The following is a 19,578-nucleotide window of genomic DNA, read 5'->3' as shown; positions in this document are numbered from 1 at the left end:
TGATATGCATGTTTGTATTCTCACCTTTTACTTCAGTCTAGCAAACATTTCTCGCTAGTACTGTGTAAAATTAATACAATGTGTATTGTACTGTGACACTTAGTGACTACCTGTTGAATGCGTGGTAAAATTCAAGGTATTTAAAGGTTTGCATTCTGTAATTCTAATCTTTTGATCTTCACTCAGTGAATTTCAGCCGTCACGGTTCACCGTTCCAGGTGTGAACATCATTTCGTATGAATGATAAACGGTAGTGATAGTTTGAGACAGAAAATAAAAAAAGAAATATAATTATTTTGGGGGAGTAATATGGTGGCACAATAACTGGATAGCCGTGGTATATTTTTATATTTTCCGTAAGCTCAGTTTAAAATGAATTATGACTGCTGAATATTTTTGTAACAATGAAATACTGAATTAATTTAATTGAATAAATAATAATGGCATTCTAAACACGAGTGTATGAACTAAAAATTGTACTATTTTAAATTAGAATCAGTAACCTTGCATATTTGAAATAGATAATTACCAATTGCAATTATATAATTTGGTCCGTCCAAAGCGATCTTTATTTACATATTCAGGAATTAATGTCCTTATCAAAATATTTTAAATCTCACAACGTATAAATACTTCAACCATTTGAAGAAAGATGTTTAAAAAGTTGACAGGAAATTTAAGGTCAACTTTGTCTTATTGGAATGAGATCGAATAATTACGAACAAAAATTATTTTCCGGTTTGAAAAAGATAAAAAAAAAATGATAAAAGAGAAATGTGGGTTTGAGACAGAAAAAAAAAAATTATTTGGGGAGGAATATGGTGGCAAAATACCTGAATCGCCGTTTTATATATTTTTTATATTTTGCGTTAGCTCAGTTTTTAAAAAGATGGCTGAGTATTTTGTTGTAACATCGGTATTCTGAATAACTTTCAATGAAATAATTTTATAAATAAAAATGGCCCACGAAAACGAGCGTATAAACCAAAAACTGTGCTATTTTGAATTATCATCGTTAACCTTGAATATTTAAATGTGCAGAGAAAATTATCAGTTACATTAATATGGTTTGGTCCGTCCAAAGCGATCTACATTTGCCTAATCGGGAATGTCCTTATTAAAATATTCTACATCTCACAACAAATACTTTAGCTATTTGACCAACGATGTTTAAAAAATTTTTACAGAATCAATCTAACGTCAACTTTCCTTTATTGAATGGAGACAGACCGGCGGAATCAATTTTCAATGTGCTTTATATCTTGTACCTTTGCAAGACATATCATTCATTCATAAACCATGTCTATACCGCAGACATATATATACATATAATAATATGTCTGTCTTAACTGACAAGAATACTCCTGGTTTTACACTAGTAATTTGTTGGGGCCCTTCCCTTTATAGCTTGCTGTTCGGTGTGAGCCAAGGCTCCGTGTTGAAGACCGTTCTTTGACCTATAATGGTTTACTTTTATAAATTGTGACTTGGATGGAGAGTTGTCTCATTTGCACTCATACCACATCTTCTTATATCTATAAGCAGTATATTCTTTAAATTTCTGTGATTTAATACCAAGAAAGAAAAAAATCCCGAAATTAATTTGATACTTTGATACTCAATATTTTTCCTGGAAAATATTCACATCATCATTCGGTCTGAAAATAAGATAAGAAACTGGTATACAGAACATGCAGAAGTCATAAAACCTTGTTATATCAGAAACCATTATAAATGCGAACCTGTATATATACGTAAGACCTCATGGGACGATGTACCTAACCACATACAGGTAATATACAAGTAGCTCTGTTATACCCGGAAATGTCAAGGTTAAACACTACCGATACAGAATGTACCAATGCAAAGTAAATTCTGATGATTGTGAAGCATGACCATTCATGATTTTAGAGGAGTCTTAGGTGGGGGATTGCCGGAACGATTTAAATTCTGACTAGATTTTTTCTCAATTTAAATCACTGAACTAAAAAAAAAAAAGAAGAACCTGGGAACATTATATCTAACAATGTTTATGTTCCTGCCCAAATCAAAAAAAAAAAAGAAGAAAAAAAATGAAAGAGATGAACCACTAGAGATGAACGGTAAGTCACATCAGATTCAGATATTTATATAGTTGATTGTCGTTAACTAGAGATGTATAGTTACATGTCTCTGAGTTAACTGATAAGAATGACAGGAAAGTATAAACTTGAAATCGATTTATGATGAATAATATGCAACTTCGGCACCCCTTTTTATCAAAATGTACATGCATGTATTTTAATGACTGTCCGTTATTTCGATTATAATGACAATTGTACGTGAAATCCTATAGTTGGTGAGACTTTTTTTTACCAGATATGCGACTTTTCGTATTTATATTTTCTCTTATATTACTCTTATTTAATATTTTATGCATAAGTGCGATATTGGGAATGGTTTATTCCCCCACAAGCTAACCAAGGACGTATATTAGTTATACGTCCTTGAGCTAACTTAATAAATTAATCAACCCTCAAGCTGATCAGACGTTAATACAACTACTATCAGTCTATCCGGAGTGAAGTTTCTTTATTTCTTCAAATAAACTTTTTGGGGATCATTTGTGGCATATATATTACATACATGTCGGAACAGGAAAATTGGCATAAGGTTCTATTAGAACCATGTTCACATTAATATACATTATACCCAACAATTGAGATGATGACAAATTTCTTCAACTGTTCGAGAACAATCTAATTGAAATATAAATCTGTGATTTTACTATGTCCATAACTTCGATGAACCAAAGCAAGTTAGATATCAACCTGTATTTAAATCAAATTGGTTCTGGATGTTCTTTCTTATATTCAATATACAATTTTAAATTGCGACTATCTAAAGTTTCGTAACTTTCTATCTAGGCGTATAAACCAATGATCGACAAGTGCGTACATTTTTGTTAAATCAATAGTCTTTCATGTTTCAAAATGTCCATCATTATTGACAACGAGTATATACTTACATTTTCCCCAATTTACCCTTGGAAAAAATATGTAAATAGATTTTTATTTTGTCAAATCTTTTTTGGGAATTATTTAGATTTTCATAAATATCATTCTTTACACCAGAAATGTTATTTATAAACAAGCGTATGAGTTTAGTAATGACTAGTATATCACTATCGGACACGCAAGACAGAGATATTATACACCTGATGGTTTCAAAATGGAAAGTTACAAGTTATCGGCTGTGTACACTGATCAATACCCTCAGAAGTGAAGCGATGCATGAACATGCTTTATGTTATTGTGTAATAAGAGTTTTGAATACCTGGACGTGTCACCTCACAATACCTCAGGGAATAATTCCTTTAACCATGCTGGTGATCAGATAAGAGAAGGTCCGAATTTATTTAAATAAGTTTATTACATAAAAGAATTATGAACAAATTAGATTTTCAAAAACGATTTTACACGGAACACTTATTTATGACATTGAACTTTGACTTTTTAACTAATTCCCATATAAATTTCTTGTTTCAAAAACTTCGTAAAGAAAAAACAGTTTAAAAACGTCAGACCATAGTTATTTAAAAAAATAATTACATTTTCCGTATCAAGTTAGTTAGTCGGATAAATGCGACTACGTTAGGTTACTGTTGGTTTTGGTCCTTTGTGGTTTATAGATATATCGTGGTTTCTAAACCGAGAAGATGTCAAAATGGCCGCACGCAGAGAATTGATACTCTAAATTTAAAATCGATGGTGATCTCTTATCTAGCAGAATAAAACTTTAATATTTATGAATTTGTGATTTTTTATACAGAATGGACATAATATCAATTTTTTATTTTTTTGCGAAGTTTCCCTTTAAATTATGTTTAAAGAAATGCATATTTATAAAAGAAGACCATTAAAAATATCTGCAAATGTTGCATCTTTTTTTTTTTAAACAAAAAAATCCATATGAAAGATTTGACACCATATTTTAAATTCTATTATAAAATAGAATAAGTTAGCACTATGGTAAATTTAAATGGGTAATTATGGTTGCAAACTCCATTGGATATTTAATTTGAATTGAGATTATGACCATATCTTGAGGGAAAGAATTTTTTTGGGGAAAAAGGGAGGAGGGGGGGGGGGGGGGGGGTAAAAAGAAATTGTGGGGGTCAATTTTTTCTTATTTCAGATTTCAGAAATTAAAAAAATTATTCTCCAAAATTAATTGTTTTTTCAAATTTCAAATATTGAAAAATTTCAAGAAGTAATCTTTAATTGCACAGTATGGCGCATTAGATTTGTAAAATCTTTGACCACATTTCTTTATTTGTTATGCTGAATCTGACCGTGTATTTAGATTTTTATTTTTGGGTCCAGTTTTCAAATTGGTGTACATTAAGGTCCAAAGGGTCCAAAATTAAACTTAGTTTGATTTTAACAAAAATTGAATATATTGGGTTCTTTGATATGCAGAATCTAAACATGTATTTAGATTTTTGATTTTGGTCCCAGTTTTCAAGTTGGTCCAAATTGGGGTCCAAAATTAAACTTTGTTTGATTTCAACAAAAATTGAATATATGGGGTTCTTTGATATGCTGAATCTAACCATGTATTTAGATTTTTTATTTGTGGACCCTGCTATCAAATTGGTTCATATTTAGGTCAAAAGGGTCCAAAATTAAACTTTGTTTGATTTCATCAAAAATTGAATTCTTTGGATTCTTTGATATGCTGAATCTAACCATGTATTTAGATTTTGGATATTGGACCATAATAGGTAAATTAAAAATTTTTAAGTTCTTAGACCACATTCATTCTGTGTCAGAAACCTATGCTGTGTCAAATATTTAATCACAATCCAAATTCAGAGCTGTATCAAGCTTGAATGTTGTGTCCATACTTACCCCAACTGTTCAGGGTTCAACCTCTGCGGTCGTATCAAGCTGCGCCCAGCGGAGCATTTTATTAAGGATGTGAATTTAAGCATGGATGCAATTTGGGTACTCCTTCATTACAGAATCATGGACCGTTCAGTCGGTTCAAACCCATTTTTCTACGATTCAATATGGATTCAAGATTAAATTGGTGTAACTATATAGTAAATAAGGATACATCTACAAAATAAACACAGAATGGAAACTTTTGTCTGGATTATAAATAAACGTAGGTGAAAAAACTGTGAAAATAGGTGCAATTTGGGTACCCTCACGTTACATATGTGTTAAATTAACAATGTGTAGAATGTTAATACACTTCTAAAAACAATTAAAAAGTTTTATTTGTGAAATAATTAGGCATTCTAAATACAATTTCACCAACAGTCCATTAATAATACCATTTTCTTAAAAAGTGCAGCATATCAAATGTGGGGTAAGTATGGACACAACATTCAAGCTTGATACAGCTCTGAATTTGGATTGTGATTAAATATTTGACACAGCATAGGTTTCTGACACAGAATGAATGTGGTCTAAGAACTTAAAAATTTTTAATTTACCTATTATGGTCCAATATCCAAACTGTTGATTTTTAAAATTCTATACACATGACTTTCAAAATAGTGTCTACATTAAAATAATAGTAGTACATTTGTTAAAACAGTTTAAAGTTATACATGTAGCTAATGGTAAGCTTTATGAAAAAATCATTTCAGTTTAAGTTTCAAACACACCAGGAAGTGACAGGAATGTGATAGCCAGGTATACTCCATAGGTCTACGGACACTACAGGTTTTGTAAACTTGTGTTAGTAAAGTTTAATGAATATCTACAAGTTTCCAAAACACAAAATACCTTATATTTTACTACTTAACTAAGACATAAAATAAATCATTAGTAAGTAAATAAGGATAATCATTTTGAAATTAGATACACAAATTTAATTATTTTCCTCTTTGTCTTGTATATTTATTTATATTTGATACAGATTATGAAAATATTTGTACAAAAACACTTCATTTTATATTTAATATAATAGGTTAGTAAAAACAGCCATCAGTTTAAAGTTTATTTGAACATTAAAGACCTTTAATGAGGAGAAAAGTGATAAATGCAGAAGGACTACATCCACTTCAGATTTTGTCTTATATTCATATATTATTAAAAAAGGTTTTTTTTTCTATTTACAGTGTATAATTTAACTTAATAGTAATATACAATTATCATTACATGTCTAACTTTTCATATAAAGCTTGAAATAGAAATATAAAATATGGGTCTACGGACACTACAGGTCTATGGACAAAATTTTCTTCAAAACTGACTATTTCTGTGGAAAGACCTATTGTATTTGTTCTGATTATTAGTCCCCTACCGACGAAGTCAAAGGGGACTTTAGGTTTGCACTCAGTCAGTCAGTCAGTCAGTCAGTCAGTCATGACAAGTTACAGATCAAGTTCGATTTTTTGTTCCGGTCTGATGACTTTGTGCAGAGTTATGGTCCTTGGACTTAGAAAATTCACTCAAATAATCAGTTTTCCACACTTTTTTTCGTCATGCTTGAAGATATTGATTTGATAATTTGTAAATAGTTTTATCTTGACAGGTTACAGATCAAGTTCGAATTTTGTTCTGGTCTCATGATTTTGTGCAGAGTTATGGTCCTTGGACTAAGAGAATTCACTCAAATGATCAGTTTTCCTCTTTTTTAGCTCACCTGGCCCAAAGGGCCAAGTGAGCTTTTCTCATCACTTGGCGTCCGTCGTCCGTCGTCGTCCGGCGTCGTCCGGCGTCGTCCGTCGTCGTCCGTCGTCGGCGTAAACTTTTTACATTTTGAACTTCTTCTAGAGAACCACTGAATGGAATGAAACCAAACATGGCATGAATGTTCCTTATGAGGTGCTGACCAAGTGTTGTTACTTTGTAGCCGATCCATCATCCAAGATGGCCGCCAGCGGGGGACTTAGTTTAACATAGGACCCTATGGGAAATGCATACAAATGACTTCTTTTAGAGAACCACTATATGGAATGAAACCAAACATGGCATGAATGTTTCTTATGAGGTGCTGACCGAGTGTTGTTACTTTGAAGCCGATCCATAATCCAAGATGGCAGCCAGCGGGGGACTTAGTTTAACATAGGACCCTATGGGAAATGCATACAAATGTCTTCTTTTAGAGAACCACTGAATGGAATGAAACAAAACATAGCATGAATGTTCATTAGGAGGTGCTGACCAAGTGTTGTTACTTTGTAGTTGATCCATCATCCAAGATGGCTGCCAGCAGGGGACTTAGTTTAACATAGGACCCTATGGGAAATGCATACAAATGACTTCTTTTAGAGAACCACTGAATGGAATGAAACAAAACATAGCATGAATGTTCCTTACAAGGTGCTGACCAAGTGTTGTTACTTTGTAGCCGATCCATAATCCAAGATGGCCGCCAGCGGGGGACTTAGTTTAACATGGGACCCTATGGGAAAGGCATACAAATGACTTCTTTTAGAGAACCACTGAATGGAATGAAACAAAACATAGCATGAATGTTCATTAGGAGGTGCTGACCAAGTGTTGTTACTTTGTAGCCGATCCATCATCCAAGATGGCCGCCAGCGGGGGACTTAGTTTAACATAGGACCCTATGGGAAATGCATACAAATGACTTCTTTTAGAGAACCACTGAATGGAATGAAACAAAACATAGCATGAATGTTACTTACAAGGTGCTGACCAAGTGTTGTTACTTTGTAGCCGTTCCATCATCCAAAATGGCCGCCAGTGAGGGACTTAGTTTAACATAGGACCCTATGAGAAATACATACAAATGTCTTCTTTTAGAGAACCACTGAATGGAATGAAACCAAACATGGCAAGAATGTTCCTTATGAGGTGCTGACCAAGTGTTGTTACTTTGAAGCCGATCCATCATCCAAGATGGCAACCAGCGGGGGATTTAGTTTAACATAGGATCCTATGGGAAATACATACAAATGTTTTCTTTTAGAGAACCACTGAATGCAATGAAACCAAACATGGCATGAATGTTCCTTATGAGGTGCTGACCGAGTGTTGTTACTTTGAAGCCGATCCATAATCCAAGATGGCCGCCAGCGGGGGACTTAGTTTAACATGGGACCCTATGGGAAATACATACAGACGTCTTCTTTTAGAGAACCACTGAATGGAATGAAACCAAACATGGCAAGAATGTTCCTTATGAGGTGCTGACCAAGTGTTGTTACTTTGAAGCCGATCCATCATCCAAGATGGCAGCCAGCGGGGGACTTAGTTTAACATAGGATCCTATGGGAAATACATACAAATGTTTTCTTTTAGAGAACCACTGAATGGAATGAAACCAAACATGGCATGAATGTTCCTTATGAGGTGCTGACCAAGTGTTGTTACTATGAAGCCGATCCATAATCTAAGATGGCCGCCAGCGGAGGACTTAGTTTAACATAGGACCCTATGAGAAATACGTACAAATGTTTTCTTTTAGAGAACCATTGAATGGAATGAAACCAAACATTGCATGCATGTTCCTTTCGAGGTGCTGACCAAGTGTTGTTACTTTGAAGCTGATCCTTCATCTATGATGGCTGCCAGATGGGGACAATGTTTAACAAAGGACCCTATGGACAATACATACAAATGTCTTCTTTTAGAGAACCACATACTGAATGGATTGAACCAAACATGGCATGAATGTTCCTTATGAGGTGCTGACTAATTTTTGTTACTTTGAAGCTGATCCTTCATCCATGATGGCCGCCAATGGGGGGACTTCCTTTAACATAAGACCCTATGGGAAATACATACAAATGCTTCTTCTAGAGGTGCACTGAATGGAATGAAACCAAAACATGGCATAAATGTTTCTTATGAGGTGCTGATTAAGTGTTGCTACTTTGTTGCTGATTTACTGTTCAAGATGGCCACCAGGATTTTTTATTAAATTACAGGACCAATATTAAACCAAATTTGGCCTCACTCATTATTAGGGTATCTGTTATGATTTTAATCTATTTTTACATGATTTCCAAAACCAAAGTAGAATCAGGTGAGCGACACAGGCTCTTGAGAGCCTCTAGTTTTTAGTCATGCTTGAAGATATTGATTTGATAATTGGTATATAGTTTTATCATGACAAGTTACAGATCAAGTTCAAATTTTGTTCTGGTCTCATGATTTTGTGCAGTGTTATGGTCCTTGGACTTAGAAAATTCACTTAAATAATCAGTTTTCCACACTTTTTTTAGTCATGCTTGAAGATATTGACTTGATATTTGTTATATAGTTTACACCATGACAAGTTATAGATCAAGTTAGCATTTTGTTCCAGTACAATGAATTTTTAACTGGTAGGGGACTATGTATTGCCATGCAATACTCTCAGAATGCTTGTAATTAAGTTGCCAAGTCGCCAAAACAGAGTTTGGAGACTTTATGTTTTTGTTCCGTTTCTTATTAAGTCGCCAAAACGGAGTTTTGGAGACTTTATGTTTTTGTCCCGTTTCTTATTATTATGTCACCCGATCGACAATGTCGGGTGACATATTGCTTTTCCTCTGTTTCTTTTTAGGAAATATCGGTTATTAAAATGGTGATGTACGGCGGGCGGCTGGGCTGACCTACGGGCGGCTGCCAAACAGTGTCAGCACAATAACATGAAAACGCTTTAACAAATTTTTTTCAAATTTAAATATGTTGTTTCCTGGGACTTAATGAAGGTCTAGTTCTATTTTCAAGATATTAGTATATTTCCTTTGTGAGTTATCGCCATTTTTAATATCCAAAAATTGAATTTTTAAATATTTTACTCTTGTTATCTTTTTCATGACTAAGCATAATGTCTTATCTCACAATAAAAATTGGAGTGACAGATTTATTTGAAAATTATCTATTTCCTAAGTGGTAATGATTATAAGCTATTTTATTAGACATTTTGAAGTTAATTACATTATTAATTATTAATTAGATCTGGGTTATATCTTAGCATATAATATCATTGGACTGACAGATTTATTTGAAAATTTTCTGTTTCCTGATAAGATCTGTAGGACTGTATATATAAAGTTTGAAATTTACTAGAAGGACTGTATAAATGAAATTTGAAATTTACTGTTCATTATTAGACATTTTGTAGATAATTAAGTCTCCCTAAACCATATATATTCTTACCCCCACCCCCTTTCAATTTGAGAATGTGCTTTTATCTTGTAAACGGTTGAGATCCCCACCCTAAACCATATATATTCTTGTATGGGACAATAAAAGAAATCAAATGAAATATTTGGGGAGTCCCTGGGTTCACCCCCACCCCCCTACTTTTTGAAAACTTGTAAACGGTCAAGATCCCAACCCTGAAACCATATATATTCTTGTATGTGACAACAAAACAAATCAAATGAAATAAAAGGCGAGTCCCCTGGGGTCACCCCACCCCATCCTGTTTAAGAACTTGTAGTCGTCGTCATTGTCGTCGTCGTCCGGCGTCGTCGTCGTCCGAATACACATTAGTTTTCGCACTCTAACTTTAGTTTAAGTGAATGGATCTCAATGAAATTTTACCATAAGGTTCAATACCACAAAAGGAAGGTGGGGATTGATTTTGGGGGTTATGGTACCAACAGTTAAGGAATTAGGGGCCAAAAAGGGGTCAAAAATAAGCATTTTTGTAACTTCCAGACATAACTTGTGTGCAAGTGTATGGATCTCTCTGACATTGTACCACAAGGTTCCATATCACAAAGGGAATGCAGGGATTGATTTTGGGGGTAATTGCCTCCAAATTTTAGGAATTAGGGGCCAAAAAGTGGCAAAAAACAAGCATTTTTCTAGTTTCATGACGATAACTTGTGTGTTAGTGTATGGATCTCTCTGACATTGTACCACAAGGTTCCATATCACAAAGGGAATGCTGGGATTGATTTTGGGGGTAATTGCCTCCAAATTTTAGGAATTAGGGGCCAAAAAGGGGCAAAAAACAAGCATTTTTCTAGTTTCATGACAATAACTTGTGTGTAAGAGTATGGATCTTTATGAAATTGTACTACAAGGTTCCATATCACAAAGGGAAAGCTGGAATTGAGTTTGGGGGTAATTGACCAAAAAGCTTAGGAAGAAGGGGCCAAAAAGGGGCCAACAATAAGCATTTTTCTAGTTTCCAGACAATAATTTGTCTTCAAGTGTATGGATCTCTCTGAAATTGTACTGCAAGGTACCATACCACAAAGGGAAGGCTGGGGTTGATTTTGGGGGTAATTCCCTCAAAATTTTAGGAAATAGGGGCCATAAACGGGCAAAAAAACAAGCATTTTTCTAGTTTCAGGACAACAACTTGTGTGTAAGTGTATGGATCTTTATGAAATTGTACTGCAAGGTTCCATATCACAAAGGGAAAGCTGGGTTTGAGTTTGGGGGTAATTGCCCTAAACGTTTAGGAATTTGGGGCCAAAATGGGGCCAAAAAACAAGCATTTTTCTAGTTTCCAGACAATAACTTGTGTTCAAGTGTATGGATCTCTCTGAAATTGTACTGCAAGGTACCATACCACAAAGGGAAGGCTGGGATTGAGTTTGGGGGTGGTGAATCATAAGGGGGTTCAAAAAATTTGGGGTTGGATTTTTTTTTCCTTTTTTTTCTTTAGAATTTTCCATTTTAAATTGGTTATTTCTAATTTATATATAATAGCAAATAATAATGATATGGTTTGAATAGGTAAATTAAAAAGTTCTTAGACCACTTTCATTCTGTGTCAGAAACCTATGCTGTGTCAAATATTTAATTACAATCCAAATTCAGTGCTGAATCAATCTTGAATGTTGTGTCCATACTTGCCCCAACTGATCAGGGTTCGACCTCTGCGGTCGTATCAAGCTGCGCCCCAGCGACGCATTTTATTGGCTCATATCTCTGAAACCAAATCATTTAGAGCAAATCTGACGAGGATAAAATTGTTCATTAGGTCAAGATCTCTCTGCCCTGAAATTTTCAGACCAATCAGGCAACACGTTGTTGGGTTGCTACCCCTGAATTGGTAATTTTAAGAAAATTTTGCAGCGTTTGGTTATTATCTTGAATATTATTATAGATAGAGATAAACTGTAAACGGCAATAATGTACAGCAAAGTAAGATCTACAAATAAGTCAACATGACCAAAATTGTCAATTGACCCCTTAAGGAGTTATTGCCCTTTATAGTCAATTTTTTACAATTTTCATAAATTTTGTAAATTTTTATAAATTTTTACAAAATATTTTCCACTGTAACTTCTGGGCCAAGTTCATTATAGATAGAGATAATTGTAAGCAGCAAGAATGTTCAGTAAAGTAGGATTTACAAACACATCACCATCAACAAAACACAATTTTGTCATGAATCCATCTGTGTCCTTTGTTAAATATGCACATAGACCAAGGTGAGCGACACAGGCTCTTTAGAGCCTCTAGTTTTGAAAACTTATAAACGGTCAAAATCTCATCCCCGAAACCATATATATTCTTGTACGGGACAATAAAACAAATCAAATGAAATACAAGGTGAGTCCCCTGGGGTCACTCCCACCCCCTCCTGTTTAAGAACTTGTAAACAGTCGAGATACCCACCCCTAAACCATATATATTCTTGTATGGGACAATAACACAAATCATATTAAATATAGGGGAAGTCCATGGGGATCACCCCCACCCCCTTCTTTTTGACAACTTGTAAATGGTCTAGATCCCCACCCCTAAACCATATATATTCTTGAATGGGACAATAAAACAAATCAAATGAAATTAAGGGGAAATCCCCTGGGGTAACCCCCACCCCCCCTTGCTTTTGAAAACTTGTAAACGGTCAAGATCCCCATGCGGAAACCATATATATTCTTGTATGGGACCATAAAACAAATCAAATGAAATATAAGCGAGTCCCCTGGGGTCACTCCCACCCCCTCCTGTTTAAGAACTTGTAAATGGTCAAGATCCCTACCCCTAAACCATATATATTCTTGTACAGGACAAAAAAACAAATCATATGAAATAAAGGGAGAGTCCCCTGGGGATCACCCCCCCCCCCCCCCCCCCCCCCCCCCCCCCCCCCCCCCCCTCCCCCCCTTCTTTTGAGGACTTGTAAACGGTTGAGATCTCCACACCTAAACCATATAAATTCCTGTTCGTAATTTCAAGAAGATTTGAATGACATACAGGGTCAATCCATAGGCGTCACAAATGCATATCATAAACCAATTTGTACTGGACATTGCCCAATGTCAAGCGACAATGGGAATGACGAATTATTGGAGCTTTGTTTGGCAGACTTCGTAACAGTATTCTGTTACAATTATTTCTTGTTACTGATAAGTTTTATAGATTTGAAATGACATTGTATAAATGATAAATAGAATTTTGGATTTTTTACTTCTTTTCTTTGGTAAATTGTTTGTAGAATTTTGTGGCAATTTTGTTTGTTATTCTGTAAAAACTAATTTTCTGAATGCTATATATATTTTTTTTTTGATGAAGTAAACTCCTTTAAAAACTAAGCTTATATTGTCTATTAATAAACATATATTTAGATTTCTGATTTTGGGCCCAGTTTTCAAGTTGGTCCAGACTGTGTTTGATTTCAACATAAATTGAATGTATATAGGGTTCTTTGAAATGCTTAATCTAAACCTGTATTTCTTTTCATTATTAATAAGATAATACCACATTGAGGTCCAAAGGGTCCTAAATTACACTTTTGATTAATTTCATCAAAAATTGAATTCTTAAGTTCTTTGATATGCTGATTCTAGCAATATTTGAGTGTTAAATCATATCTAATTTTAGAGAACTTAGTCATCACTGGTTGTTGTTATTATATTATTGATTATAATTTGAAAAATTGCATCATATCTTATTTTAGAGAACTATTTCCCTTTGCACAGAAAATATTATGGATAAAATTAACCTGTGTTTCATTTCAACATAAATTAAATATATATAGGGTTCTTTCAAATGCTGAATCTAAACCTGTATTTAAATATTAGATTTTTGGGCCCAGTTTTCAAGTTGGTCCAAATCAGGGTCCAAAATTAAACTTTGTTTGATTCAACAAAAAAATTATTTATGGGGTTCTTTGAAATGCTGAATCTAACCATGTATTGAGAGATTTTGGATTGTGGGCTCCTTTATCAAATTGGTCCACATTGAAGTCCAAAGGGTCTTAAATTAGACTTTTGTCTGATTTCATCAAAAATTGAATTCTTGGGGTTCTTTGATATGCTGATTCTAATATGTACTTAGATTTTTGATATTGGACCATAATAGGTATTTAAATGTCCAATTTCAAGCATTTCAGTTCTAAAACCACATTCATTTTGTGTCACAAACCTATGCTGTGTCAAATATTCAATCACAATCCAAATTCAGAGCTGTTTTAAGCTTAAATGTAGTGTCCATACTTGCTCAACTGTTCAGGGTTCGACCTCTGCAGGAAAATCCGGTTTGCTGTTACTCTGACAGCCTCTTGTTCCCTATTATTATTATTTTTCTTCCACCTAATTTTGTCCGGCAGTTTTCCTGGAGGCAATGGAACCAATCTTCATGATTTTTGAGCATAATGAGGACCACCATCATTGGAGTTGCTGTGAAACTTTGGAACTTTAAAATGGCCGCTGTTTCCATGGAAACAGCAAAAATGTGAAAAATATTTTTTTTGTTTTTGATGACTAATTTGAGAATGCCTGAACCTAAAAATCAAATTTTTATACACACACTATATACAGGTTTTGGATGATTTTGAGAATCATCGGAACTACTGTATTGCAATGGAAACTGGTTAAAGGTTTCCCATTATAACCCTATGGGAAAAACCTTAAAGTAGCTTTTTCTCTCTTAAAATGGTAGGTCAAATCCATTGAAACTTTGATGGTATGTTCCCTCCCATGTACCAATGTGGCATCTGTCATTACAATTTTGGGAATGGTCTTTGTTACCATGGAAACCAGCAAAAATGTCAAAAAATTTCAAAATGCACCAAACTTAATATAACTTTATATTAATGCTAACTGGCATGTATAGATAAGACTTTTGACTTTGGAATTACCAAAATGGTCGCCATTGCCAAGGAAACAGCAAAAATGTGAAAATTTCAAAATGCTCCAAATATTCTGAAAATTTACAGAAAGATGTATTGCCATGCATATATGTGCATTCATCGTTTAAAATTTTTGAAATGACTGCCACTTAGTGGCAATGGGGGAAAGGGTGACTATTGCTTGCAATGGCAAATCTAGTTATGTCACCAGATTGACAATGTCGGGTGACATATTGCTTTTCCTCTGTTTCTTTTTCCCTATTATTATGTCACCCAATCAAAATGTCGGGTGACATATTGCTTTTCCTCCGTTTCTTTTTTTTTATTATGTCACCCAATCGACAGTGTCGGGTGACATATTGCTTTTCCTCTGTTTCTTTGTTATTATGTCACCCTATCGACAATGTCGGGTGACATATTGCTTTTCCTCTTTTTCTTTTTCTGTACTATTATTATTAGTATGTCACCCGATCAACAATGTCGGGTGACATATTGCTACATTCCGTCGGTGTCGTTGTTTGTTGGCAGTGGCGGCGTCGACAAATATTCACTCTGTGGTTAAAGTTTTTGAAATTTTAATAACTTTCTTAAACTATCCTGCATTTCAACCAAACTTGGACAGAAGCTTGTCTATGATCATAAGATAGTATCCGGAAGTAAATTTTGTAAAGAAAAAATCCTGTTTATCCGTATTTTACTCATAAATGGACTTAGTTTTTTTGCCAGTTAACATACATTCACTCTGTGGTTAAAGTTTTTCAAATTTTAATAACTTTCTTAAGCTATCCTAGATTTGTACCAAACTTGGACAGAAGCTTGTTTATAATCATAAGATAGTATCCAGAAGAAATTTTGAGGGAAATTTTGTAAAAAAAAAAATCCTGTTTATCCGTATTTTACTCATATATGGACTTAGTTTTTCCGCCAGTTAACATAACATTCACTCTTTGGTTAAAGTATTTCAAATTTTAATAACTTTCTTAAACTATCCTGGATTTGTACCACACTTGGACAGAAGCTTGTTTATGATCAAAAGCTAGTATCTAGAAGGAAATTTTGTAAAAATTTATTTCCTGTTTTTCCGTATATTACTTATAAATGGACTTAGTTTTATTCCAGTTAACATTACGTACAGTCTGCAGTTAAAGTTTTTAAAACATTTATTAGATTCATAAACCTTCTTGGATTTTTACCAAACTTGAACAGAACTTCTTACAATCAAAAGATAGTATCTAGAGGAAAATTTTTAATAATTTTTTCCCCATTTTTGTTGTGCCTGCGACTAACAGCAAAAGTAGGCGAGACACTGGGTTCCGCAGAACCCTTACAAATTTTTCTGTATTATTATTATGTCACCCGACCATGGAAACAGCAAAAATGTGAAAAAATTTCAAATGCTTCAAACATCAGGGGTTAAAAAATCCAATAGCCCGACGCCCGGGGCTACAGCATTTACGCTTCGGGCAATCAAAACTTGTAACCCAATATGCCCGACGGACTAGTAACAAAAAATTCTTGGCGTTTCCAGAATAGAAAGTGGAAAATCCCCTCATCACTATTCTATCTTAGCCAATCAGATTCAATTACGTCATCCGGGATTCCAAGAATTTGAACTGATTTTGTACATGTTTTAAAATACAACAAATCACTCTGGGTGGACCGGTATCATGTATTGATCGCAATTCCCGTACTTTCAATATCGATTTCTCAGTACAGGGGGTATTGTACATTGCTTATTCCGAGATTTTCAATTACTGGTAACGGTACTGGGCCAGTGGGGGTATGATGCATTGATAGATATTGACCCGTCATGTCGGACAGCTGTTGAGCACTAAACCATGCAACAAAATATTTGAAATATTTTAGTACGGACACCCCAGGAACTTGGTCAGTTTCAAAACAAAAAACGGTAGATGAAGGGGGTAATGAGGCTGAAAATTCATCCCAAAAAAATGCCAAATACAACCGGGAAAATCGGAAAAGAACATTTATAGTGTCATGGACAAAAAGATTCCCAGGGCAAGGTCGGCTGTTGCTGATGATAATGCAGAGACAATGTTTTGTGAATATTGCCGTTATTTTCCCGATCACGCTAATAAAAAGTCAGCTTTGTATGTGGGAACAAATATATGATTTGAACCACTGGTTTCACATGACAAGACCAATGAACATGTTTTCTGTAGTGATCTGTAGTTTATCATGGTGATCAGAGATATTCTTGGGTAAGCACTCGTGCAAAAAGAATGTCATAAATCAATACAGTGGTCAGTGACTGGAAATTTAATTACACGTGTATTATCGGATTAGTAATAACTCTTCAATCCATTTAAATCCCCGAGATCCTGTAAAATATTTAACAACCCATAGTACAACGGATAAAAATGAACAAGTTTAAAGAACTCGTTGTATTATGCAGCAAACTCTGAATTTGTAAGACATACTCGGGCTAGCAGGTCAGTTTTGATGGGCTAGCAGTTCTTCCAACAGGGCTTGTAAAATCCTGCCACCAATAAGTCCTGGGCTAGTGAGCTGTAACAAAATTGTTTAACCCCTGAACATTAATATAAATGTTAACTGGCAAGTATAGAAGAGACTTTTGACCTTGTAATTTCTAAAATGGCTGCCGTTGCCATGGAGACATGCGATAAATTTTTGTTTCGCAGTATGTCGCTTAGATATTTTTTATATTATATCGAACAGTTATTGCGCTTTTAAGACTGACCCTGTTTAACCGAACACTTTTTATTGTAAGAGTTATCTACCCAAACACTGTTTTTCATGTGTGTGCATCTCCTTCGTAACTCTAAAAGATTACGACAAAATTATTTCACCAATTTGCTCGTTATATCCTCAGGATTTGAAGAATAATTTTGACTGAAGCCATCCGGAGACTCCATATGAGAGTTATTTCCCCTTATGCATTTGATATAAGGGATATGCATTTGTAACTGGTAAACCATAAGTGATAGAGACCTAGGGTCTTTTGATTTGAGGTCCTTGGTCCAATAAAAAAGAAAATAAGGTCAAGGTCAGAGGTCAAGAAATTTTGATTTTGTCTTATTTTCACCTCTTTTCAAAAACAGTATAAGATATCGACAACATATATTTACTAAATTGTTAGTTGCGACATGTCATAACACATACATATTGGTTGAAAGGTTACGCTAACATTTAATTTGAGTTTTCTCCCCTCTTATATTTAAAATTATGCATATAGTGATATAACTCATTAACCATATATAATTAAGACCTAGGGTCTTTTTATTTGAGGTCCTTGGTTTATGACCTTGAAATTGAGCTTAAGGTCATAGGTAAATTTGACATTCTAGATTTTGACCTTTGCTTTTACCTCATATGTATACATGATAAAGATATGGGACTTTTTGCATTAGGTTGCAAGCCACTTTTTTTTTTTCTTCTTCTGCCAAACCTTTTTCTTGCAGTATAAAGTTGTTTCGCAAGATGTCGCTTAGATATTTTGGATATTATATAGAACAGTTATTGTGCTATTAAACCTCAACTTGTTCGTATTTGTTCGTTACATCCTCCGGAATTTTTTGCTGATTTGGATCGAACCGATCCTGTGAAATTTATAGGAGTTATCTACCTTCAGTGTTCTAGAATTCCCCTTTCCCGTCACCGGTTGCAAGTTGATTTAGGTCATGGGAAAGTGGAAATTCAAACCTTTGTTGTCCATGGGCAAGTAAAATTAAATTACAGAAACTTTCTATTCATACAGATCAAACGATCAATGTAACCGTTTGTATTCTTTTATTTCAATCAAAGTCTCAAAGTGAGATCGTTGTTGTTGGTGTAAATCTAAAGTCTAGGGGAGAAAAACGTGTGCATGTGTTTTGCGATCACTGTCATAAATACGCTTGCCAGCTAAGCAAGGAAAATCCGAGATGTCAAGTATCCATCCCATCTAGATGCAAAAACCTAATGACCGGAATGCAAACGGTAAAAGATTTAATATCCGAATCTCAAATTCGTGATTTTTTGCGTGTAAATTAATATATTCCATCAAATGTTTTGTATATCTAGATGAACATGACATTGAATTATAGCTAGTTAGACAAACTAATTAGTTTCAAGGGAAATAACAGAGTGTATTATTTCAATTCAAACTACATGTATAAACATGCGATAAAAGGAATAACAAAATTATGAAAACATTTTTAAAGTAGTATAAAATTCAGGGAAAGTTCATTAAACTTGTGGGTAAGTGAATTTTTGATAACAACTTTCCCTTGGAAAGTTGCATATGTATAAAAATCCTAGAACACTACCTTTACCAAATAAATTTGTCGTTATGTTTTTGTAACTCATAAACCGTAAGCCGTATATACCTAGTCTTTTTATTTGAGGTCCTTGGGTCCTAACTTAGAAAATGAGGTCAAGGTCAAAGGTCAAAGGTCATGTTCTGAATTTTGCATTTTCTCTGACACTTTTAAAGTTATATATAAAAGAACTAGTGCAAAATGTTTGCTTTATTGTGATGAAGATATGATATATTTGGTCTGAAACAATCCAGTGACATCTTATAGGAGGTATTGTCCTTGACATGTTTTATTT

The 19,578-nt window shown here is 34.3% G+C and overlaps 1 protein-coding gene and 1 long non-coding RNA gene across 7 annotated transcripts in view; both read left to right on the top strand.

Annotated features, from left to right (window-relative positions):
• Positions 1-19,578, top strand: part of LOC127701233 (importin-4-like) — a 997,117-nt gene that overhangs the window by 78,616 nt on the left and 898,923 nt on the right. The window lies entirely within an intron of this gene.
• Positions 6,625-9,031, top strand: LOC127701247 (uncharacterized). The gene is made up of 3 exons (XR_007981951.1): positions 6,625-7,322; positions 7,489-7,986; positions 8,319-9,031. It is a non-coding gene; the product is annotated as an uncharacterized LOC127701247 (long non-coding RNA).

The sequence above is a fragment of the Mytilus californianus genome, unplaced genomic scaffold (genome assembly GCF_021869535.1).
Source record: "Mytilus californianus isolate M0D057914Y unplaced genomic scaffold, xbMytCali1.0.p SCAF_5, whole genome shotgun sequence".
NCBI lineage: Eukaryota > Metazoa > Mollusca > Bivalvia > Mytilida > Mytilidae > Mytilus > Mytilus californianus.
Note: the sequence above shows the minus strand (reverse complement) of the source record. Positions and strands in the feature narration are given on the sequence as shown.